The sequence below is a fragment of the Paroedura picta genome, chromosome 8 (genome assembly GCF_049243985.1).
Source record: "Paroedura picta isolate Pp20150507F chromosome 8, Ppicta_v3.0, whole genome shotgun sequence".
Taxonomy (NCBI): Eukaryota; Metazoa; Chordata; class Lepidosauria; order Squamata; family Gekkonidae; genus Paroedura; species Paroedura picta.
This window is the reverse complement of record NC_135376.1, coordinates 44,651,471-44,676,303: the sequence shown is the minus strand read 5'-3', so window position 1 is coordinate 44,676,303 and position 24,833 is coordinate 44,651,471. Positions and strand designations below refer to the sequence as shown.

General features: G+C 44.4%; 1 long non-coding RNA gene across 2 annotated transcripts; it reads right to left on the bottom strand.

The window, feature by feature from the left end:
- Positions 1-6,752: 6,752 nt before the first annotated feature.
- LOC143842626 (uncharacterized) lies at positions 6,753-23,889 on the bottom strand. 2 transcript variants are annotated; one of them, XR_013233234.1, is made up of 3 exons: positions 23,823-23,889; positions 17,540-17,647; positions 6,753-6,867 (listed from the first exon to the last, which is right to left on the bottom strand). It is a non-coding gene; the product is annotated as an uncharacterized LOC143842626 (long non-coding RNA). The 2 variants fall into 2 exon arrangements; XR_013233235.1 differs by lacking the exon at positions 6,753-6,867 and adding an exon at positions 13,547-13,626.
- Positions 23,890-24,833: the final 944 nt, after the last annotated feature.

Genomic DNA, 24,833 nt, shown 5'->3' with positions numbered 1-24,833 from the left:
CCCCCCACCACCACCACCCCCTTTGTCTGCATCTTGGGCAGATTGTGCATTGGTGTTCAGGGGGTGTCTGGTATCAAGCTCCACCCATGGCCCTGTGGGAAGGAGGAGCAAACCCCCAACCATTCCGCTGAAAGTATAAAACCCAATAAAATGTTTCTCAGGTTTCAAAGGGAAATACCTAGGCCTTCTAAAACATCCTGGGTCAGTTTCGCATGGGAGGTTAAATGGATTTTTAGCCTCTTGTGTGCCATGTAGGTTTAATGCCCAGTCATTGTTCCAGTGAGAGAACGTGGAAAGCAGGGCCATTTGTAATACAAAACAGCATCCCGGCCAGCCTTCTATATGTGGATTATATTGAATACACATTCAGAGCATACATCCTGCATTTGACTTAGTGTCACATTTTCTGGACTGGGCTCAGAAAAAAACAGCCCTCTATATATTATTCAGAATGAGGGGGTAAATTGAGCTGGTTGCAGCTGTGAGCTATAAACAGGGGTCATTTTTTTAATGTTCTTCCACTGAGCCCATATTATAAGCTCACCACATGTAGCAAAGTAGCATACCAGATGAAGAGCTATACTCAGCTTTTCTTCACGTTCTAGCTTGCTGTACAGAGAGAATTTTCTATGTCGGGAAGATTCCAAAATAGGACCCCTCCCCTCTCTGCAACCTGCATCCCAGAATTCCATTATCTCCTCCCTAATCAGGGACTTCCTGAGGAGAAGCAAGATATTTTTTTCAGGTTGACAAAAAAGGTAGGTCTGACAATGGTAATGAATTATTTCTCACCCTTCTGCATAAACAATAAATAGGTCTTAAACCGATAAAGGTTTTATATTCCGCTTTTCTCTAGCTTAAGGAGTCCCAAAATGGCTTACAATCACTTTCCCTTCCTCTCCTCACAACAGGCACCCCATGAAGTTGATGGTGCTGCGAGAGCTCAGAGAAAACTGTGGCTGGCCCAAGGTCACCCAGCTGGCTTCATGTGGTGGAGAGAAGAATCAAACCTGGTTCTCCAGATTAGAGTCCACAACCTGGGTTTGACTCATTTTCTGTACACTTGCCCTTAACAGGGGAATGATTTCTGTTTTTTAATGGACTGTTCAGCTATTTTGGAGCAATTTGAGTCTATTTGGGCTATTCTGCACATACACCCATGTATGTTCTCAAGTTGTGCAAGCTAGGCCGCTGGTTGGAGACAGGTATTGGGAGCATGTGACCCTGATATTACTGCAATTTCACTGGTTATGGATTAAAGGTATTGGTTTTAACTTTTAATGATGTACATGGCTTGGGAACAGTATCTGCAGGAGAGTCTTCTTCCATATGTTCTTGACTGTCCCATCAATCAAAGAAGTTTGTTTGGTTGGCAAACAAGAGAGGGCCTTCTCAGTGGCAGGCCCAACATAAAAGAGCAAACTTCTCATGAAGAAAGGCCACTAACAAGTGTTTTACATAAAAATAAATTACTGTTCTTTAGAATCAAGGGAAACTTTCATTCCCTGCTCATACAACCTAAAAGTACTTCTTGCCCATTTGCCAGGAAAAAAAATTAGCCAGGATATTCCATGGTGACATGAGGGCAGCTCACTTCGGCATCCCTCTCTCCCGGCAGTTCTCGATGTGAGGAGGAGGAAGGTAAGGGATGGAGAGAGAACCTGAGGTAGAGACAATTTGGTTCCTTGTTCCCCACCAACAGAAACATTGTGGGTTTGAATGTCCTCTGGTGTCATTGGTGCTACCTGTGTGTAGCCAGCACTGGTGTACCTGCATTGGTTACCCCAGTCTGCCATGTCCCCCACTGACAGCTGGAGGAGGAGGGAAGTTATGTCAAGAAGTAGCAACTAAAGATACTACAAACTTCATAATATGCTTGACATCTGCAAAGCCCCTGCCCCCCTCCACTTATACTCACTGATCACCACTTAACAGCCAATCACATCAATAAACAGTGGACAGGTTAATCAGTCAGCCAGTGATTATAGCCACTGTCTTTTAAAAAGATATATCATTTGGTAAGCCTGTTATCATTGATGTTCTTTCACATACACACATTTTTTACATAGACTCATGGGAGTCATCTCCCTCATCATTAATGAGCTGACCTGGGCCTGCTATGCTGTACAAAAGTGGCTTACAAGACAGAAGGAGATGAAGCTCTACCACCACAACTACTGAAGAGGCACAAACCTGCCAGGCAGCCACTCAGTGGATGTGGATGTGGACAGGTGAACAGATCCAAGGATCAGCTTACAGGTGTTTGCAGATGTCAAGCAGCCTGGTGCAGCATTCAACAATAGCTGCAGCCTCTAAACACTCTTCAAGGGTAGTCCCAAGCAGTCTAGATGTAAGTAAGATCACTGTAGCTAGATCTAACAGACCCAGGAACAGAAGCAATTGATGCATCAGCCAAAGCTGGGCAAAAGCACTCCAAACTGGGTTTTGTAGGGCGACTGCCATAGCAAGTAGCACTCCCAAGCTGTGAACCTGGCTTTTCAAAGGCAGTGTAATCCCATCCAACACAGGAAAGGCCACAAATCCTAGAGCTTCCATTCAGCTAACCCAGAGAACCTCTGTCCTGTCAAGGTAAAGTTTCAGCTTGTTAAACCTTATCCAGCCCATTACATACTCCAAGCACTGATTCAGGGCATTAACAGCATCTTGGAATCAGACGGGAAAGAAAGGTAGAGCTGGGTATTATCAGCATATTGGTGGCACTGCAGCCCAAAGCAAGTATCCATTGTCAGTTTTGATTACTGAGAAGCTGAAGATGCTGAATACTGAAACCCAGCACTGTGCCAGAGAGCAGTTCTTCCCTGGAAGTTTGGGATCTGAAACGGAAATGAACCCTTGGCCTCATAGCTTAGCTGTTCGTTATGTCCTAATAATGATCTCTGCAATGAAGCCAGCCAAGCATATGATTGTCTTGAAGGATTTTTCCAAGTTTCAGGGCCTTTTTTTAGTTGCCCTTGAATAGGATGAGTTTGCTTGCAACTGTCAGAAGGCTTTGAAATGTCCTTGATAAATGCGGTTTTCTGCAAAATGAGCTTCACAAAGTATGCTTCAGCCAATATGTTCTTAAATCAGCACTTCTAGGTCAGCACAAAAAAGGCGGTTTCTCACTTGATTTCAGGCATTGTAGCCTTTTGGTGACAGGGAGGCACTATGAACCAAGAACCAGACAAAGTCCCAACCAAGGTAGATATGTTTCCATTTTCAAAACCCCCGTGGGGCCATGCCATTTCTGAGCCATTCAGTGGCCTGTCTTAAAACAGTCTAGTGCTGTAGGCGGGAGCCTCTCCTCCATTCTGGGCACTGGGCAGAGGTTTCTGGTCCTTTCCCCTGGGTATCTGTGAGGTGGAAGAAGGTGTATTTACCTCATGATCTCTTGCTGCTCCCCCAAGGTTGTGTACCAGGCAGATAGCACTAAAAGGATTTATTGCTACACCAAGCTGCCTCTCGAAGTTCAGTCATGTAGGAGATGTCCCATTATATGGGCAGTTGACTTTAACAGTCATTGTGTGCTTAAAGCACAGCAGAACAACAGTGGGGGGAAAAATCCCCACTCCACACTTAGATGGCCCTTCCCCCCTCTCCCCAAGCCCTGCTCATCTATTTGCACAGTAAATTAAAAATATGAATCACTTCTCTGTACTGCCTCCCCAAACACTCATCCTGTCAGGCTCTGGGTTGTCTTCATTTGTATTACCTTAATTTAATGTTAATTATGTTCTTCATTTACAAAGAACAAGCATTTACACTCCCCATCTGGGGATACGCTGCACTTACTATCTCAAAGGATTTGGCTCAGAGGAGGGGGAGGGGGGAGGACTTGTTAGCACACCACACAAGGTACCAGAGGGGACTATGGATGTTTCCCTCCCTCATCTGCAGCTCTTCCCCTCTGCTTATGCCGCAAATGGACTTTCCTGATGAGAAACGCAATTACCTTTCCGTTTATGAATTGGTGCTTCCTTAACTTTCAGACTGGATTGCAAAGGGCAGATGGTAAAAATGTACTCTACCACATCTTATACTACTGTGGGATTGCTAGTGGTGCGATGGCATAGCTGGTATGCCGGGATATAAAAATGGGCAAATCAAAACATTGGGGGAGGAAACTCACAATAACGCAGGAAGTGGTTCAGAAGCAAATACCCGGAGAAAGGAGCTTACAAGAGGGTGGTGAGACCCCTGAACAGAAGATCCAGAATGGAGGATCCAAACTCAATTTGCTTCTTGAGGCTGACTCACCACCAGACTCTGTTGACACTCATCTAAATCTAAGAACCTCCTGATAGTGTAGCTCTGCGAATCACATCTGACAAAGAGTTTACAGTTCTTGATGAAATTATGTTTATTTAATTGAAAATATTTTCAACCGCCTTTCTTCCCAATCAGGGGCCAATAGGTAGCAAACATAAAAACATTGAAATGCAGTTTAAAATATAAAATAAAATTAATGCATAATTTGCAGCATGGAATGAGCATAAACTCATGAAAGCTAATACCCTGCCCCAAATTCTTCATCTTAAAAGTGCTAGTGGACTCCTGTTATTTTCTACTGCTACAGACAAACATGGCTACCCATCTTGAATTACAACATTATCCTCCTATCCACCATGCTGGCTATGACTAGTTTTCATGTACCATTTTGGATTGGATAGCTGGGGGGGCGGGGGATCAAACTACACATATATGAACATTGTTATTAATTTAGGGTAGATTAATGCCTGAAATGCTTTTAAAGAAATGTGTCTGCAAACTGATAGTTTCCCAACATTGTGCCACCTGGCTGATTTAGTGAAAGTAATTTCATAATTACTGTTTGTCAGGTGAAAAAATGTTATGTTTGGGTCATTCCAGTCTTCGCCCATTTGCACTGGCTTCCAGTTTGCTTCCAGAAACAATTTAAGATGCAGGTCTTCTTAGGATCACATAGGTATGGGGATACCAGTCTGTATTGACACATTCCCCTCACTGAAAATCTCACTGAAAATGGATATTACCTGGATTCCGTTTTGACAGAAGTCCTAAAGAATAAAGAAACAAGGAAAACTACAAAAATAGGACATTTTTCTTTCTTTTATCTATCATATTGTCAGTGGATAGGTCTGTTTCTCTCTGTTTGGTTTAATTATTAGACCGTCCTTCTTATACTCTTGTATGATATCTGTGGAAGGCAAGCCAGCCGCGGAGGCGCTGGTCATCTCAGCCATGGAGGCAGTGTCTGTGGAGGGCAGACGTGGTGACGCAGGCCGGCTCAGCTGCAGAGGTGCACCCACGGAGGACAGGGCAGCCCTGGCAGTGCTCCCTGCAGAGACCCAATCACAGGAGACTCAAAGGAGACCTACAGCAGAGAGCCACGGGTCCCCCAGCTGAGGAGACAGGATCGCCAAATATGACAGTCCTCCTACCGCTAAAGGTGAGGAGGGAAAAGGGGGGAGGGAGTCTGGGTATATGTGTGTTTGAGAGGGGGAAGCAATAGGTAAGGGGGGAGAGGGCAGGGGGAAAGGATTCTCGCCCCTAATGTAGATGTGTTCCACATAAGTGGAGAGAATCCTTGTTGATAGATTTTTGTTATATATGTATTTTAATTAACTAATTGATGGTGATGTTTGCATATGTAATATAGCGGCTAGATGATTGAACTTAAGTCCAAAGACACCCAGGTTCAAATCCCTGATCAATCATAAAGTTCACTAAGTGATTTGGGATTAGTCATTACCTTAATCCTTCACTGAGTTTAAGTGCTAATGTGAAATCTTTTAGACTACCTTTTTATGTACGTATAAAAAGACTGGGTTTGAGAGTGAGAAACATTTTGGGTGTACAAGATCAGTTCCTGCCAGTGGCAGACACTGTTATGGCTGTAAAAATATTTCTAGTTCTCTGTGCTACCAATGAGCTATGAATACGTTTTATGGCACTCATATTCCTAAATATTTTAAATCCTTGCATCTTGTCAACTCAAAATGCATTTTCTTCTTCAGTATGCCTTAGTACTAGGATGATAAAGGCTATCTTCCTAGTTTCCAAATGCTCCAGAGACCAGACCAAAAGAATATCCCTGCAGAATCAAACCAAGTGTCCATTTAGTCTGGTATCCTGTTTCCAGAGGGGGCCAAAGAGATTTTTGGATGGGGGTCACAGCTCAATGGAAGATCGCCTGTTTTGTATACAGAAGGTACCAGGTTTGTTTAAATGGCTCAGCTAGCAGGCAATATGTAAGATCTCTACCATACTTGGAGATTTTTAAGTAGATGATGGATGGCCATCTGACAGCAATGTACATTCTGTAAGTTTAGAAAGAGCATGAAAGGGAAGGCAGGAAGGGATGAGCCAGTGCTTGGCTTTCGTGGCTCTTTCATACATGTCCAGGGCAATTCCAGTCACCACAATGGGGTCGGGAAGGATTTTTCCTCCAGACCAAATCAGCCAAGGGATCTTGGAGGTTTTTTGCCTTCCTCTGGGCTTAGAGGAGGAGCCACTGGGGGAGGAGTGGTGCATTTCCTGTGTTGCTGGGATCCTTGGGATCTTTTCAAGCTCTACATTTCTACAAGAGCCCCTTGAAGGCCACTGCCCAACAGAGTGGATCACACCAAACTTGAATGGCCAAAAACAGCTAACTCCGTATAAAACAGCTTCATACTTCCAAGAAACTCATATAAGGAATGCAAGAAGACATCAGCTTCCCCTCACTGTTTTTACCCACCATCACCCTTACAACGAACAGGTGTCCTTTAATATTGTGATTGCTAATAGCTGTTGATGTATACATGAATACCTCTAATCCCCTGTGATAGAGAGAGCCAAGTCCAACCCTTTTCCAGTATGTGCCAAGCCTCCTTTTGCCCTGGCGGCCTGAAAAGAAAGCCAGAAACAATCAATCAGGAGTCGCAGAACACTTGAACAAATTTAGACTCCAGTGGCACCTTTAAGCCCAACAAAGTTTTATTCCAGGGTCATTTCTGCACATCTGTAAAAATAGCATTATGCCAACCAAATGGCTTAACATTAAATATAATAGTGCCTCCCGACCCCTCCTTACCTTTTTCCTATCTCGCTCTTCTCTGCCGCCTTTTCATGCTTCCCACCCTCCACATCGCCTGCTTGAAATGGCGGAAGAGAGCAACATGGTTTATAAGCCAGGCAGCCAATCCCCTTTCTTCATGCTTTAAACTTTAAAGTTTAAAGGTCCCATGAGGCCTGCTAATTTTTTTTAAATGCATACTTCTCTGTTGCTATGCCTATGTATCTGATCATAGATGCATAGCACTTTTTGAACACTACCCCTTCTTGAATCATGAGTCTTGTTAATTTTAAAAATTAATCTCATTCTCTATTGGGGGGGGGAGCTTTAAAGAGGCATGCTTTGTGCTACAACATTTTGAAATTCTTTCTGGCATCACCTGCACGCTTGTCCACCTATTTGCTGCTCCAGGATTTCAGACATTTAAAAAAGATGTTCCCGTTCCCCTGGAGAAGGAGGTGGGAGCCTCCATAACTTCCCTCAGCTGGTTGCCTGCTGACTGCTCTCCATTAGGTAGCATTACAGAGGTTGGTGAATCCACTTCTAGTGCTTTAAAATGGAGAATGTAGCCGGCTGTTTACTGCCCAGACGCTGCATGTTGGTGACGTCATATGGAGGGGCCAGAATATAACAACAACAAAAGGTAAGCATTTCACTGTTTTTACAGGTGCGGAAATCTCCCAGGTATTCGTATGCACGCACATTTCCTCAGATACAATGTCATGGAATGGAAATAATCAGTTCAAACTTATATGTAGAGTGTGAGAGTCAATTAAACTACAGCATAATGAAAACGGTTAACAGATTCCAGAGATAAACAGAACACTTGGAAGAAGGAGGGATTGGGGGAGGGGAGCAGAAGGGACAAGAGTCCTTGAGTGGAGGTTTAAGACAGATAAGATTCAGAGGTTGCTTAAAAAGAGTATGGATCTTGTTTTAACTTCAGTCCACTTGGGGTGAAAGTGGGCTGTTTAGAGGGGTGACTGGTGTTGGCACACAATGGTATATGGAGCTCCTATGTAATCTTTTCTGGGTGATTGAGAAAGTGCCTTGGGTAGACCCAGATCTTTGTTCTTAACAGGCTCTAGTGGTCATATGAAGAGGAAAAATCTCTCTCACACACATTTCAGTGGTATAATTTACTCCCCCATCCTAAATAAAGCTATTTCTCGTCTTGTTCGATTTCTGTTCTCCTCCTTGGTATTAAAGGCGGAAAAGGTTATGACTGGGTTTGTCAAAGCAGGGGAAAGAGTCCCTCGAGGAGGCTGGCACTAAATAGTGCAAGAGCTGGCAAATAAACATTGCTTGGGACCTTTCCACAGATGGAAAGTTCTCAATCAATCACCAGATCATTACCCAGCACCATTGTGAGGACGGTGGCCCTGGGCAGTGCGAGGGTGTTCCTATCAAAAATACTTTAATGCCTACCCCTGCCACCCCAAACCATCCCACCCCCCTTTGAGGGGACCTAAACCACTGCCTGTTGCCATGCCTTACAGTAGCAATTCCCATTACGTTTTATGTACTTTTCTGTCTGGTAGTCTTTCCCCATATGCATTATCTTATACTGCTCTATCATATTGCCTCTTAGTCCTTCTAAAACAAAAAAAAGTTGAAACTGTGAAGCTTTTCTTCTTGGGAAAAATGTTTCAACTGCTGATTGTTTTGATTGCTCTTTTCCTGTTCTATTATATCCTGTGAGAAACCAGGACTGCACATACCATATGTTTATATAGAGACATTGTTAAATTGCTACTTTACAGTCTATCTACCATCTATCTATCTATATACCATATAAATAAACCAGTAAGGGGGTGGTGGGAGGAGTTGGGCCTCGCCGTTTACTGGCTAATCTGGTTGCCCGTACGGCTCCTGGCTGCGTCCTCCTGGCTGTGTCCCAGCGGCCACCCAATCAACATGCGTGTCCTGTCCCTCACCATCTCCTCACAGTTCTTTCAGTTCATCGGAGTCCATTGCCCAGTGAGTTAGCCACCCAGTGAGCTAGTTCCCCCCCCCCCGCCTGCTGTGAAGGAACCTCAAACAGCCCCTGACTGAGGTGAGGGAAGTGTTTCCGAGAGCAACGCAAAGGAGTCTGTGAGCGTACTTGTGCTTTTGAGGGGGGGAAGCTTTTCTCTTCTGCCTAACAGCTGGCTGACAGGGAGGCCACAGAAAAACCCCTTCTCCCATAAAATACTGCTATGACCGGCATTGCTGCTGGAGGAAAGATGCATCCAAGCCATATGTATTTCTTCTCCGTGACTCTCTGTAGATTAGAAGCCTACCACACAGGATTGTTGTGCAGATGAAACTGGATGCTGTTGCAGAAGTTCTTTAGCTTCCTATTTCATCTGCACAACAACCCTGTGCAGTAGGCCTCAAGTGTTTCAACTCCACAACAAACCTGTGTGGGAGGCCTTAAATGTTTCTGCTGTACAACAACCCTGTCCAACCTCCAAAGCATCCCATTCTGCCTGGGGACCTGATCTTTATAGTTTGGAGATGAGCTGTAATTCCAGAACCCCTCCAGGCACCACCTGGAGGTTGGCTACCCCTGGGTTGGAAATATTCCTTGAGGTTTGGAGATGGGACTTCAAAATGGTACAATGCCTCAGAGTCACATTGCGAGATGCAAACCGGCTGTTCACTCCCCACCCCTTACCTGGAAAATTCCCCTCCTCACCCAACCATACCCCAGCAATCCCCACCCCCACCCCCCTCCATTCCTCTGTGCCTGGATGACTCCACCTCCCACCCGCCAGCCTGCTCATCCACGCCCCAAATCCCAGTTAGCCTGCTTCCATGCTGGTGCTACCTCCACCCCTGCACCCACCATCATCTCATGTTCCCCATTCACCCTCTTCCATGTCACACTTCCCTCCACCCGTCCCATGTCACCCTTCCCCTACCTATCCCTGCAGCCCCTCATCCCCATTCAATCCAAATATATGTCGCCATGGCATGAGTCAGATGTTTCACAGACTTAAGGGTACGTGTTACCCCTCGACCAGAGCAGGGAATGCTCCACCCACAATCTGACCACATTGTGACAAAGAATGTCATCTACCATGAGCTCCTCCTCTGATCGACGCACACAACAGCCATACCACACTTCCCACAGGTGAGTCCTCTTCCACACTCTACTAAACCTGAAGAGTACACATCCTTGCCACACATCTTTCCACTCACACACCCTAATGACACCACAACCCCTACTACACACCCCTGCAGCCACATGTCCTTCCAGACCTCTCCACTGACTTTTCCCACTCCCATGCACTAGCGCCTATTCTGGATACAATGCGCTTCATCCTAGTTCTTCTGATAATCCTGGACCCTGAATTTGCTATTGCAAACTGCTGTCATTTTCATTAAGCTGTCCTCCAAGTATTCACTGATGCTGCCAGTTCAGACCCCAACAGGATTGTATGTTAAAAACTTTATTTTTGGCATTCAATAATGTTAATCGGCCATTCTGCCACCTATTTACTCCATTTCAAGATTTTTTGGGGGAGCTCCTTAAGAGTCCATTTGGGATTTTACCACCATAAATAATGTGTTGTCAGCTACAACTCTCTCCCTCTCTCTGCTTACTCCAACTCTTGATAATAAAGAGTTGATGCCACTACAGATTCCTCTGCTTAATTTTTCTGCTGCGAATTATCTCTGCTCTGCCTTTGATATTTGAATGCATTACTGATCCATGAGAAGGCCTACTGTTTTATCCCACAACTGCTAAATTTACTCATAATCCTTTCGTGAATCATTTTGTCAAAAACTTTGTCTGATGGATTACCACTAACTACATGCTACTAAGGCTTTCAAAAAAATTGAGCAGATTAGTGAATAGGACTTCCCTTTGCAAAAGTCATTCTCTCTCTCTCTCTCTCCACACACACAAACACACACAATTTTTGCATTTCTCTATAGAGAACAAATGATTGATCATTTCCAGCTAGTTATCCTTTGGTCCCTGTTAAGTTAGGTCAAGTGAACCAGCTGTTTCAAGTACCTTCGTGGTGTCTGAAGTGGTTAGGGTAGGCTTTCTCAACCAGGGTTTGGTGAGACCCTGGGGTTTCTTGACAGTTGCGTGTGTGTGCATATGTGTGTAAAAATTGTGGGCCTGGAGAGGGTGGGAAGGGGAAGGGCCCTGGGTGGGCATGCACAAAGCTATGCTTCCCAACCATATCCTACATGGTGACACCACTTCTGGGGTTTCACAAATATTTTGAGAAGATGACCATGGAAGTACAGATCCTAAGCAAGAGAGAATTGCATACATAGCTGTAGGGCGAACATCCTAGGCTGGTTGGTTATGGCCCGGCCTGTGAAAGCATACTAAGCAAGCAATGACAAAAATATGCCTTGGAGACACAGGGCAGCTAGTGACAATTATAGACCTGCATACTGAGAGAGAGGTGCACCTCTGCAATTAGTCCCAACTCTGCTTCTGACATCTTTTGATGCTCTGGAGAGAGAAAGTCTATTACAGAGAGGCTCAAGTCGACTCTTGAAGATGAACGACCACACCGGGGATCCTATACCACTTTCTCCCACTGTTATTGCAGCTCACCCAGAGAGCCCTCCATTGTTCCAAACATCAGCAAAACCTTCTGCAGAAGGGCTTTTTAGTGGAAATTTAGAGAGCCAGGAGATTGATATAGTGTGGGCCCTTACCCTGAAGGCCCCACAGAGCCCTATAATTTGACTTCAGTCCCCATATACAAAAATGGATCAATTTTAGTGGATTTTGAAGATAACGTGACCTGTACATTTCTGGCTTAATTCTCCTCACTTGCTGCCATAAAGCTCAGCTTGAAATGGTTGTGGACCATGTATTCTCACTGAAATGATTCAACAGTCAGAGAAGGGAGAAATCAGTTTTGTTCCTGCACTAGCATGGGTTCAGGCTGCAGCATCCTCACTTGTTTAATGTTATGTCTCATTTCAAAGTCCTCCATCCCTTTCATTGTGTCAGCCCATCCCCGCCCCGAAAGGATTTCTACAGAACCTGTCTTTATTGTTCAGGAAACCCTATGGACAACTCAGTAAGGCAGGCCAGTATAATTATCTCCCTATTGCAGATGGGGGAGAGGGATGCAGTGAAGGTGAGGAGTGGTCTGGTGTTATGTTACCCAGTAAACTTAATCGCCCAGCTGAGATCTGAACCGAGGTCTTCCCAGCACAGGCTGTTTAGAACAATTCCACAGCAGTCTGTTCCTCATGGTTCTGCCAAAACAGACTTCCATCCTGCCCCACTTTTCTTCCACTAGCCCATCCCACCTCTTACATGAAACTGAAATATTAAAACGGCCAGCCGCACTAGTTTATAAGCTTTGTAACTCAAATCGGGTTGCTTTACAGCTAGGTTTTCATCCTTACCTGCCCCAAACCTGCTTTGTAGCCTCTGTTTGACATTGTCAGCTCGGAAGGAGCCTTGGCTGCCAAATATATCAGACACTCAGATGTCCATGAATGACCGACAATAATGTGATAGAGAAGCAAAGACACTCCAGGGGAGCAGCAGAGAGGCACACATGCTCTCCCTCCCTGACATACACCCTCCCTCCCTCCCTCCCTTATTAACAATGACCTTCCTATTCACCATGCTCTGGATTCCCCAGTCCCAAATAGCTTTTAAATGCACTTCACAGTCCAAGCTGGTGCTTGTTAATAGGGCACACACAAACACACGCAGGTAGTGTGCATACGCACCGGCAGCCCCACGCTCACACGCGCCATGGCACACTCAAGCTGATGGCATGTGCATCTGCGCCTCCCACCCTAACATTTTAATTAATGACAATGGTGTTTTTTCTCCTGTCCCCTCCTCAGTGCTTTAATGTGTGTCCCTGGCCCGCCCGGTCCCCACAGCCATGGAAATATTAGCTTGACGGATGTGCTGTGTCGCCTGGGCTCCCTCAACGGACCGGGCTGTCAGCTCGCCGATGATGACATTAACACAGGCAGAAAGTGATGACAAATGCCCGTTATCAGCGAACGAGGCCTGTGACAAATCGAACGCCGCCTCGCGAGCAGCCCCATTACGCTGTAATAAAAAAAGATGGATGGCTTTGTGTTCCGGGGCCTGGTGCTAATGCGATTTTGCCTGGTCTCAAAGGGTTCCAATTAAGGCAGAAAAGAGAGAGCGAGGAGGAGACCCAGAAAGCTCACACACACACACAGACACACGTCCCCAGCCTTTCTGCCAACATTGCACTAATCGAGTTAGATCACCTTGAAGGAGCAGGATCTCTCTGTCTCTCTCTCCGCCTCTCTGAGGCTGGAGGGAATCCCAGTTCCAGGTGGGAAGCTGAACTGTAGGGTTCTGTGGGAAGCAGGGAGGCATGGACAGAAGGAAGGCACAGATGGAGCCTGGGAAATGTGTTTGCATGCCATCCTCCTGCCTCTGCCCAGTTTCGGCAGCTCCCACTGCATCTGGCTGGCTCTGTCTCCATCAGGTGGAGGGCTTAATTAAATCACTGCCTCCAACATCCGTAGCAACAAGAACAAGGGAGGGGGGACTGCAGCGCCTCAAAGATGAGCGTCACCTCCAGGACGTGCTTCACCAGTATGCAAGGATATACAGGGATCTGTAGGGAAAGAAGTTTCAAGTGGGGGTCAAGGAGGAAGCTATCCAGGCCAAATTGTGCAGGAATGCTCATGCCTGCTAGAAACTGACTGATCCCACCTCTGTGCAATCCAACCCATGGCCAGGATAAAGTTAAGATTAATTTTAAGTACATCACTATTTGCATCCTCTGTTATAATAATCCAAGCAGTATGGTTGTAGGGGGGGGGAAAGGACATTTCATATGTTAGTTTATTCTATATATATATTATGGACTATATATTATAGAAAATGTATACCCCCTAATCACAGACTTAGCAAGTGTTTGAAATTATTACAATATGTGATTGGGCTACTATGAGTCTTGTTGACATCAATATTTGTATTACCATGTATTTATCCAAAACCAGCAATCTTATATTAAAAAATAGCTTTGTTCATAGATATAGAGTTGGAAGGGGCCATACAGGTCATTTAGTCCATCTAGTTCTTCATGTGATAGAGAACCAGTGATTTATAGCTGATAATAGAGTTCTAATAGCTAAAGCACTTTTCAAATTCTAACTCCCCAAAAACTTTGCTTGATAAAATTAATCCCTTTGTCTCACTTTATTTTTCCAAACCAAACAAGATACACTGCAATGTTTTTGAGAGTGGGGGGGAGATCAGCCATAATAATGGTTTATAATATTATTGACATCAATATTTGTATTATCATGTATTTACCCAAAACCAGCAATCTTATATTAGAAAATAGCTTTGTTCTTCATGTGATTTATAGCTGATGACAGAGTTCTAATGGCTAAAGCACTTTTCAAATTCCAGCTCCCCAAAAACTTTGCTTGATAAAATTAATCCCTTTGTCTCACTTTATTTTTCCAAACCAAACAAGTTACACTGCAATATTTTTGAGAGTGGGGGGGAGATCAGCCATAATAATGGTTTATAATATTATTGACATCAATATTTGTATTACCATGTATTTACCCAAAACCAGCAGTCTTATATTATAAAATAGTTTTGTTCTTCATGTGATAGAGAACCAGTGATTTATAGCTGATGACAGAGTTCTAATGGCTAAAGCAGTTTTCAAATTCTAGCTCCCCAAAAACTTTGCTTGATAAAATTAATCCTTTTGTCTCACTATATTTTTCCAAACCAAACAAGTTACACTGCAATGTTATTGAGAGTGGGGGGGAGATCAGCCATAGTAATGGTTTATAATATTATTGTCAATTTGTAACTGCATGTGACACTTAACAGAGGAATGCAAACAAAAGGATGTGCTCCTGTCCCAGGGAGAAGCTGTGATGGCTGGGACAGGTGACCTCAGGAGCAAAAAGGACAAGAGGAACTAATCAACGAGAGCAAATGCAGTTATATGCACTCAGGATTCATCTGGATTGGAATGAGACCACAGAAGCAATGGCCAAGTCATCACACAAAAGGTGGGCATTAAGGAAGAACTTAAAGGAATTTTCCCCTTTTGAGCTATTGAGCTGAGTGGCAGAACTGGTTTCAAGCAGAACAGAGGCTGAAATGTTCCCCCCCCCCCTTCTTGCAGAACCCTCAGGCAAACAGAAGAGATGAGAACTTGTATTTTGCGTACAGACCGGAGAGTTGATAACCATCTCCTCTGAACCCTCCCTGGGAGGCAGGGGGAGGGAGGGAGCCTGGAAATAGCACTGGCTGGAAGTAGCTCTCCCTTTCCCTGAGGTCAGAGAGAGAAGAGGGGCCCCTTCCCACCACCCCTGGATCCAGACCTTCTCTGATACTCCTTCACTGTATTTCATATGTCTGTATTTTAAATTGCTGCAAGCTGTTTGGGGAAGCCAATATTTTGGCTGAAAATAAAGGAATGGAAGGCAGAGTTGCTAAGAACAGGTACGTGTAGATATCTGAAAATGGCACGGTTGAAGAAATAAAGATGAATTGCAAGAATATAACAGGAAATAAGAAATCTGAAAAAACGGCACATTTAAAATGCATTTATTTACTTATCTGCACCCCACCTTTCCCTCCAGTAGGGTCCCGGAGTGTCTTATCCTCACAGCCCTACTGATGGCTGAGATGGTCGTTTGAAGAAGAAGAAGAGGAGTCTCCAAGTGACTTCCATTTGCCTTCCCTTTCCTCCCCCCACAACAGACACCCTGTGAGGTGGGTGAGGCTGATAGAGCCCTGATATTACTGTTCAGTCAGAACAGCTTTATCAGTGCTGTGGCGAGCCCAAGGTCACCCAGCTGGCTGTGTGTGGGGGGAGCAGGGAATTGAACCTGGCTTGCCAGGTTAGAAGTCCGCGCTCCTAACCACTACGCCAAGCTGGCCCTTGGCAAGTTTCCGCAAAAGAGTCGGGGCTTGTGCCACAGTCTTTCAGATTCTAATCTGGGATTCTAAAAGGATGGGCAATTGGCTAATGGTAAAAGAGGAAGGGAATTAGTAGCCAGTGCAGGGAGGTAAGGAAGGGCAGTCTGTGAAATGAGTCAAACACTGGAGCTGTTCTGCTGAAAGAGCTGAGATGTGACAAGGGAAGGCAAGAGTAGAGATTGTACTATGAGTCCCCTCCACTGTTGCCAGCAGAAAACTGACTAGTGAAAGAAAACAAAAAACATAGAAATTAGATTTATTTCCATTGCCTACTTACAGTTTCTGTTTTATCTGGCTAGATAAAACAGGCCCTCCCTTTGGCTACTTGGCCATTCAGGCACTCAGTGGCTAGCCCAGCCTTGATACAGAAAGTGAGTCTAACTGGAAGGAAGTAACATGGGCAGAAATACAAAGGTGGGAAGAGGAATAAGCACCTCATTGTCCCTATAAACCAGGGGTGGCCAAACTGTGGCTCTCCAGATGCCCATGGACTACAGTTCCCTTAAGCCCCTACCAGAGGCTCATAGGAACTGTAGTCACCCCTGATATAAACTGTACCCTGCTTTATATGTTTGGGGGCCTCCTTCCACGTCACTGGAACGGGACTGCAGACTTGCATCCTAAATCTAGCCCTTATTGTTCCTTTAATTATAGATGTTTCCTCAAATGGAAGCAATGGACTCCAGATAGCAGTCTTGTTTCACTGAGAAATCAGAATAGGAAGCAGCCTTCCTCCCAGCTAATGGTGCCAACAGACCAGGAAGGAAGTGCCCAGATCTTTTTCATAGAGGTTTAAAATGCACAGAAGGGCATCTGAAGGTCTTCTTGCCACGCAGTTAAATAACAGCATCTTATAACTGTTGCAGATCAAACGGTTTATTTAGGGGATACCTAAAAGCCATAGTTGCACTGAGCAGGTTCTCTCTCTCTCTCTCTCTCTCTCTCGATAACTATAGCAAGCTAGCAGGTCACTCCTTGTAGGAACAGTTCTTAGCCACCATCTTTGCCAGACTTGTGTATTTGTAGCTAAAGTAAATGTTGCAAAAGGCATCCTGTCTCCAGTGAACTATTTCATCCCAAGGAAATAAAGTTTGGGTAGCATTTCCCAGGAACTTCTTGCTGCTAGGGAACGCTTCATGACTGTAAAATAACTGATAGAATCTTCATCCCTTGACTTACCAGCACATCTCCCTATTTTCAGGAGAGTCAAGGAGGGTGAAGGAAGGAAATAGATAGTTTGAATGCTGGTGGTGTTCAGCTAGCCTTAAATCCCACTGGTTGCAGCATGGGTGGCTTTTAATAACTGTTCAGTGGCAGTAGCAAACAATTCTTCTCTGCTTCCACCGCAGTGTCTCTACTAGTTGTCATCCACCAGAGATGCTCTTGGATGGATGGATGGATGGATGGATGGATGCATGCCATATGGTCTAGTGTAGTGAACCCGGGCTGAGTCAGCACCAGGTTGATGTCATGAGTTTGGCATCTGATTTGCAGATCAAGTTGTTCATATTCTGTGGTTGAATTGGGAACTACTAATGCACAGTCAGGGTTTAAAAAATTAGAAGTCCTACCTTGTGTATTTGCAGCATTTTCAATTGATGTCACTCAACTTCATCTGATGTTAATTAGCTTGCTGTTAATGATGAATCTCTCTGGACTTTTACTGCATTATATCACCTCTATAAACAATAAAATGCTTAGTATTTTTAGATGTTACATTTGGTGGCTTGGATCCTACCTACAATTTCTAAGGGTGGAAAGCCCAACCGGCATTTTTCCATCGGTGCCAAGCGCAGCTGCCAGCATCCTACCTGTCCTCAGAACACTTGGCTACAGTGATCCATGCAACCGTCACTTCCAGGCTAGACTACTGTAACTCACTCTGTGTGGGCCTTCCCTTGGCTTTGATCCAGAAACTGCAGCTGGTACAAAATGCAGCTGTGAGGGTCCTCTCTAGTACACCTTGGAGGGCTCACATTCAACCGGTGCTACAACATCTGCACAGGTTACCAGTCTGCTTCTGGGTCAAGTTCAAGGTATTGTTTTTAACTAACACTCTACACGGCCTAGGCCTGGGACCTACTTATCTGCGGGACGGCTTATTTGTCTATGCTCCCTGCAGGGCTCTTCACTCTGCGGGTATAAATTTATTGGTTGTCCCAGGCCCCCGGGACATCCACCTGTCCTTGACCAGGGCCAGGGCCCTTTTGGCCCTGCCCCCAACCTGGTGGAATGAGCTCATGGAAGAGTTAAGGGCCCTCTCAGAATTTTCAGCTTTCTGCAGGGCCTGTAAAACGGAGGTCTTCTGCAGGCTTATGGTTGTGGCCAGTACAGGGTCCCGGAGGTACCATCAGTGGATCCCCAATGTGTGTGTCAGGTCAGAGCCCTCACTCCCAGGGAAAGAGCTTTTGACCCATGTGCTGAATGGGGGGGGGGCAGGGTTATTTTAGAATTCCTATTGACTGCCATCTTGCTAATTGTTAATTGTTTTAAGGGGTGTTTTTAGGGGGTTTAACTGTGTTTTTATCATTTTATTGTAAATTGCTGTAAGTCAACCGAAAGCGGTGGCATAGAAATAAATAAATAAATAAATAAATAAATAAATAAATAAATAAATAAATAAATAAATAAATAAATAAATAAATAAATAAATAAATAAATAAATAAATAAAGAGGGAGGAGCAATGAATTCCTATTCTCTGCAACAGTCCCAAAGAATTCCCAAAATGCCTTTTGTGGGGGATGGGGGAATTTCAGGAGTAGCTTATGTGAATCTTGTGGTTTTTCATATTCATTATTCTTCTCTGTACATGCCTGCATGTATTTGCTTAGGTTATAGTATATCATACTAGACAGGGCTGTCCTTAATTGGGGTTATAGAAGCATAGAATTGGAAGCAGCTATACAGGCCATCTAGTCCAACCTCCTCCTCAAGAGCCATGGGCAGGCTTGAGAACCTTCATTCAAGAGGCTTCATATGGGCTGTTATGGATCAATCCTGGTACAATCTGATCCATGGAACTGATGTAAGCAAGCCCACTTGAGTTTTCCTGTAAGCTAAAACGAATGGGCCTAACCTAGAAAAAATCAATTAAACTTAAGCAAAACTGCCTATCTCTGAATTGGACGCAGAGCATCAATCCAGCTTTTTAAAAATTACCATGGGCTGTGCATCAGTTTCCTTGGATCAATCAGAACGAATAATTTGGAACTGTTGTGATTTGCAGGCTCCATGGAATAAAAGTCCCCCCACTCCCTGTATTAGCAAGTTTAAATTAATTCAAAATCCCTTTAGTATAAATTATGGGATAGGCTGAGATGAAAGGAAATCCAAATAGCTGCATTGAAGTTTTTAAAATGCCACTTCAGCTCCAAGATTCATAATACTGGGCTTAATATTTAACTAGTCTTTCAAAACAATTACTTAGCTAAGCATTCCTCCATTCAGCTTCTGCTGCGGCATCTACTATCTTGTAAAGAACACCGTCCCCCAGATATCTTTCAAGGACACACTGTTAGTAATCTCAAAAATCCATGCTGCATCCTGGTAGTCTAACAAGACTTTCTGCCTGTGCCTTACATGCTTCAGAAAATAAACCAATTCTACATTAAGAAGATGGATCAAATTTTGTTCCAAGAAAAGCAGAGTGGAGAAATATAATTTTCATATACTATACAAGTTAGCATATATGTTTATTTTTGCCTAATTTCTTCTGATTCTGCCAGTCTTGGGGAGTAGAACATGGAATTAAGTATAGAAGCCCTACCCAGTATAAATCTTACCAAACTGCACTTGGGCTTCACAGATTTCACCTGTTATTCCTTTCCCACTATCAAGCCTGAAACCTGGCATGCTGTAGTGCCGAATGTTGTCCTTCTTCTGGATTTAGACAGAATTACAGAACTGCACATTACACCAATGTTCCTATTAACTCATCCTAAGTAACCACATGCCCTCCATCCTGTGTTTAACGTGAAATTTCCCTCAAAAGAACAAAACTTACTGGAGAAAACTATCTGGAGAAAAATGTAGGAGGGCAGGGGAGAAATGTAATTATGTCTGGAACGGGCAAAAGGAAATCTAATTTGTCCCCAACACAATCTTGTTTTAGCAGTAACACTGAGTGAGCATCATAAAGAGTGACACTAAAGACCCAGGTAAGTATTGAGGAGATTTCTAATTAGTAACCACAGTGACTAATCTAGCTATTTCAGTGCTGAAATAACATCATCTGATCACCATGAGCGAGATATTCCCAGGAAGATTTGGCCCTGTTTGTTGTTACAATGGATGACCTAAGTAAAAACAGAATCAAAGAGTGATGGTACAAATGCATTGTATATTGTCATGTGATCTGTCTTTTTTATTTCTGTGTGAAGACAGCTTTCTGAATATCATCATCATCAGGCTCATCCTCTGAGCAGCTCAAGACAATCTATATAATCCCCTCCTGTTTTAGTCCCTCATTCACTGGGCCAATCCTTCCTTATCAGCTGAACCTATCTCAAAGAGAAGGTTATGGGTTAGGCTCAGAAAGTACAAGTGGTCCGAGAGAATCATAGTCGGAAGGGACCTCCAGGTTCATCTAGTCCAATCCCCTGCACAATGCAGCAGCTCACAACTACCTGCCTACCCACAGAGACCCCAATTTCATGCCCAAGTGATCCCCCAGTAAATTTTGTAGCAGACTGCAAATTAAACCCATGTCTCTCTGGTCCACTAACCACACTGGTTTTATTATGAGACTAATGGTATTTCCTGTGTACTCCCAGTAGTGACGACTATATTTTAAATGAATAAAATGGATCTTGTACAAAGAGAGACACTGACATAGAACATTATTTATTATTGTTATTATTATTATTGTTGTTGTTGTTATTATTATTATTATTATTATTATTATTATTATTATTATTATTATTATTAGAATTTATTGCCCGCTGCTCTCCAGAGGCTCATGGCGGGTTACAACCTCTGTTAAAAACCCAGTAAAAAAGCCCTTAGCAATTAAAACAGATTACTACATAAAACCATAGAACCATAAGACAGGGCGGCAAACACGACCCCATAAAACAGAGGACGACTTACCTTGCCTGCAGAGCACTCATTTTGAGATTAGGCTAGCCCAGGCTAGCCTAATCTTGTCAGATCTTGGAACCTAAGCATGATCCACCCTGGCTAGGATTTGAATGGGAGACCTCCAAGGCACACCAGAGTCAGGACATGGAGGCAGACAATGGCTAACCACCTCTTGAACATCTCTTGCCAGGGTCACCATAAATCAGCTATGACTTTACAGTCCTTTCCACCAACAAAGTGTAAACATGGTAGTTTCCTCTCCGAGAAAGAATCTCTTCTCAGCTGCCCTCTCCCAAGTCATTGAGGGATTGTTTCCACCCATATAAATAGGACATGAGAAACAAATGAGATTCATGGACAAGGGCACATGCTGAAACATTATGACTATGTCGAGCCATGTGGACATGACCTTTTGTTGCCAGAAGACCAGAGTCTACAAGCCTAATATTTAGAGACGAAGTGTGCTGGAAAAGTTCTGGTTGCATTGCAGCTTGTAGTTCTTTGTTTTCTATTCCTCCTCATCAGAAACAATAAGTTATCCATATAACAGCAATGGGCAGCATGCCACAACTGATGAGCAGGTTATTTTATTTGGTTATTTATTTGGGGATTTATATCCTGCTCAGTCTTCGGAAACCTTTAGGGAGACAAGGGGCTCTTCCTTGTCTTTGCTCATCTGTCGTAACTGTTTACTGTCCTAGGAAACATATGGGTGGTGAAACGCCCCTTCTTCCTGATGCCAGCAACAACGAAGTTGGCCAACAACAAGAAGATGCTTCTTTTATCAGAAAGAAGAACTTGGAGGAGTTTTGGGCTGATTGGCTGTTGTCTATTGACCAGCTTTTCTCCACGGGCCTCCGATGCCTACCACTGGACTACAGTTTGTATGGAGCTGGAATTTGCAAAAATTCCTAGAAATATGGGGTGTCTGCATTAAATATCATACCACACAGTCTTCAGCATGGCGGTGTCAATAGATATAACTAGAATTTAGTGCAATACGATCCTTTCTGTAGCATGGGCAAATGAGCTTAAGTAGTGCCATTGGAGAACTGTGTGTTTATGTACCACATCTTTTCAGATGGAAGATCTGAAAAGCCATTCACTTAAATAGTGAAATACAATGAAATTGGTGCTGCACTTATCCCCTCTAACATTGAGCACTATTCCAAGATGGCAACCATCCTGCCTCCACAACAGAAGACCCCAAAGTTCAGGGTACTGATGTGACTGCTCCTGTCTCCTTTCATCCCGTCTTGTTTCCTCAATTGTAGTCAGTGTGATGACTTGTTCTCTCCCCAGGCCACTGAGTTAGGCACCTGGTGCACCATTGAGCAACTAAGCAAGAGCAGCTGGGTGAATAGTTCCCCTGTGGGGTCCAAGAGGGCAAAGCATGCATAAGATGCACAGGAATATATTTTCTGATGCTTGTTCCTTAAAACTATACCCAAACCAAGGAATACATGTGTGCATACTCAACTGCTAATGACACATGCAGGCATTTCTAGCCATTAAACCTAGGCACAAAAATATCACATATTACTCCTCCCGCCAAGGTATTAGGCTAGTCAGCTAGACCAGTCCCTGAGACTCATAGCAGGAAGGTTCTGCACAAATATGTACCCTGCTGATCTTCGCATCTCAGCTCACACCCTTCTCATGCTGCTGACCTGCAGGTCACCCTTTATTAGTACGCATCAGGCAAAGTGCAAGGTCACTGCAGATTGGCACCACTGTAATAAATCACTTGCATACAGGCAAGGGAATGAATCTGGTGTAAGGGAAAAGAAAGGTCACAAGGACATACAAAAAGGACACGGGTTGCCATGGGATGCAAGCTCATTGCAGGTGCACAGGGTGCGAGATGGCTACAGTTCTTTGCAATTTATCATCTTGTGGAAAGGGAGTGAATCCCAAGGTCACAAAAAGGAAGAACCTCTTATCTTCTTTCCCCCTATGTCAAAATATGGGCTTGAATTGAGGATGTGTGCCAGATCCAAAAAGTCCCTTATTCCTGTTGTCCCTAAAGGCACATCTGCCAAGAACGCATCCCATAATCCTAGTCTGGCCCTTCAGAACTAAACCTCAAACATGGGGGCATATAAATGACAGGCGTGAACTGGCTTCATCCTCCTTTCTCCCTGGGCAAGTGGAGTTCTTTGGGGGAGGTTGTGACAGTTAAGCTAACGTGTCGTACAGGCCCAGGAGCTGAAAAAAATAGAGGAAATTTTGCCTGCACAGGGATTATGTGTCCTGGATGCAGTACAGTCAGGAAGGGGACAAGAACAAGCCCAGGCACACCAGCACTGCACTAGCGAAGGCATTCCACTAGTACGCCTGACCTTCACAAAAATTACAGGTGTCAGCAAGACTTAACTTTGAGGCATCTGGTAGCTCAAAGTCAGTAACTGAGCTACAAATGATTTTGCTCCCTTTCCAGAAGTGGTCACGTTAACTGCCCCATCAGACCCCAAGTATGAAGGAGGCTGTGAAGATCGGCCCATCTCTGGCCTGCTGCTTTTGTGCTTCTGAAAGAGAACAATTCTGTCCCTTTCCTCACTTCCATAGTGTCCTTTCTGCTATTGCTGAAGGTAGAGGAAGAGCAGGGGGGAGGGGGTGTTTGTGTGTGTATCTTCTACTATCGCCAGAGGCATGCGGGATAACTAGTATGGTAATAGAATGTGAATCTGAAAATAACACCCAGAGTTGGGAGAATTTGGCCCTCTGCATCAGAAATAATCCATGCTTTTGCAGGACTATCCACGATAACTTGCCTTTAAAGTTTGGTGTGCAGCAGGAACAGGAGAAGGAGGTATCTGGCTGCTATTTCCTGCTTTTCCAGCACAGTTCTAACCCTTAAATTTCTTTAACAAGTAACGGCATGTGGATTACTGGGATATGCCATCACAAAGGCTTACCTTGGACATATTTCTGACATAGCTGCTGGCTCAGCCTTACCTTGTCCTCTAGTTCCCTCTGCTGGCCACCAAAGCCATGGGAGGTTTCTCCTTGGCATCATTTCTGGACAGACTTTGCAAAGATTAAAAACAATGAAAGGTTGCAGCTCTGAGTGGGGGAAGCAGGCACCATCATTACTAGTCACAGGCAGCCATGAACCCTTTGGCTCATCCTCATCCTCAGCCCACACACACATGGGATAATAGTAATACTGACCTAGCTTACAGAGCTGCTATACAAGTTACTGGATATATGCTGAAGGTACCTTGAACTTGATCCTGACCTCCACTGGCAACCAGTGCAGCTGCGGAGAGCAGGTCGAATATGGGCCTCCACAGTGCCCCCATAAGGACCCATACAGCTGCATTCTGTACCAGTTGCAACTTCCAGATCATAGCCAAGCACTTTCTTTCCTGGCACTTCCTCCCTCCCTGAAAGTGGAAATATCAGGGGTTGAACCTGGATCTTTCTGCACACCAACACAAGCTGTACCACTGAACCACAATCTCTCCTGTGCCTTTGAGGCAGTGCTAACATGGCTGCCATCACTGGTTGGTTCTCCAGCAGTTCAATTCCGCTGGCTCCCCTCCTCTCCACTCCTGTGCCCTCCACTTTGCCCCCCACACAATAGGTTTAGCAGGAGAATTAGAGGGTTTTATAACCTGATTTTCACTACCTGACGGAGTCTCAAAGCAGCTTGCACTCACCTTTCCTTCCTCTCACCACAACAGACAACCTGTGAGAAAGGCAGAGCTAAGAGAGGGGCTGAGAGAGCTTGGTGTAGTGGTTAGGAGTGTAGACTTCTAATCTAGCGAGCTGAGTGATTC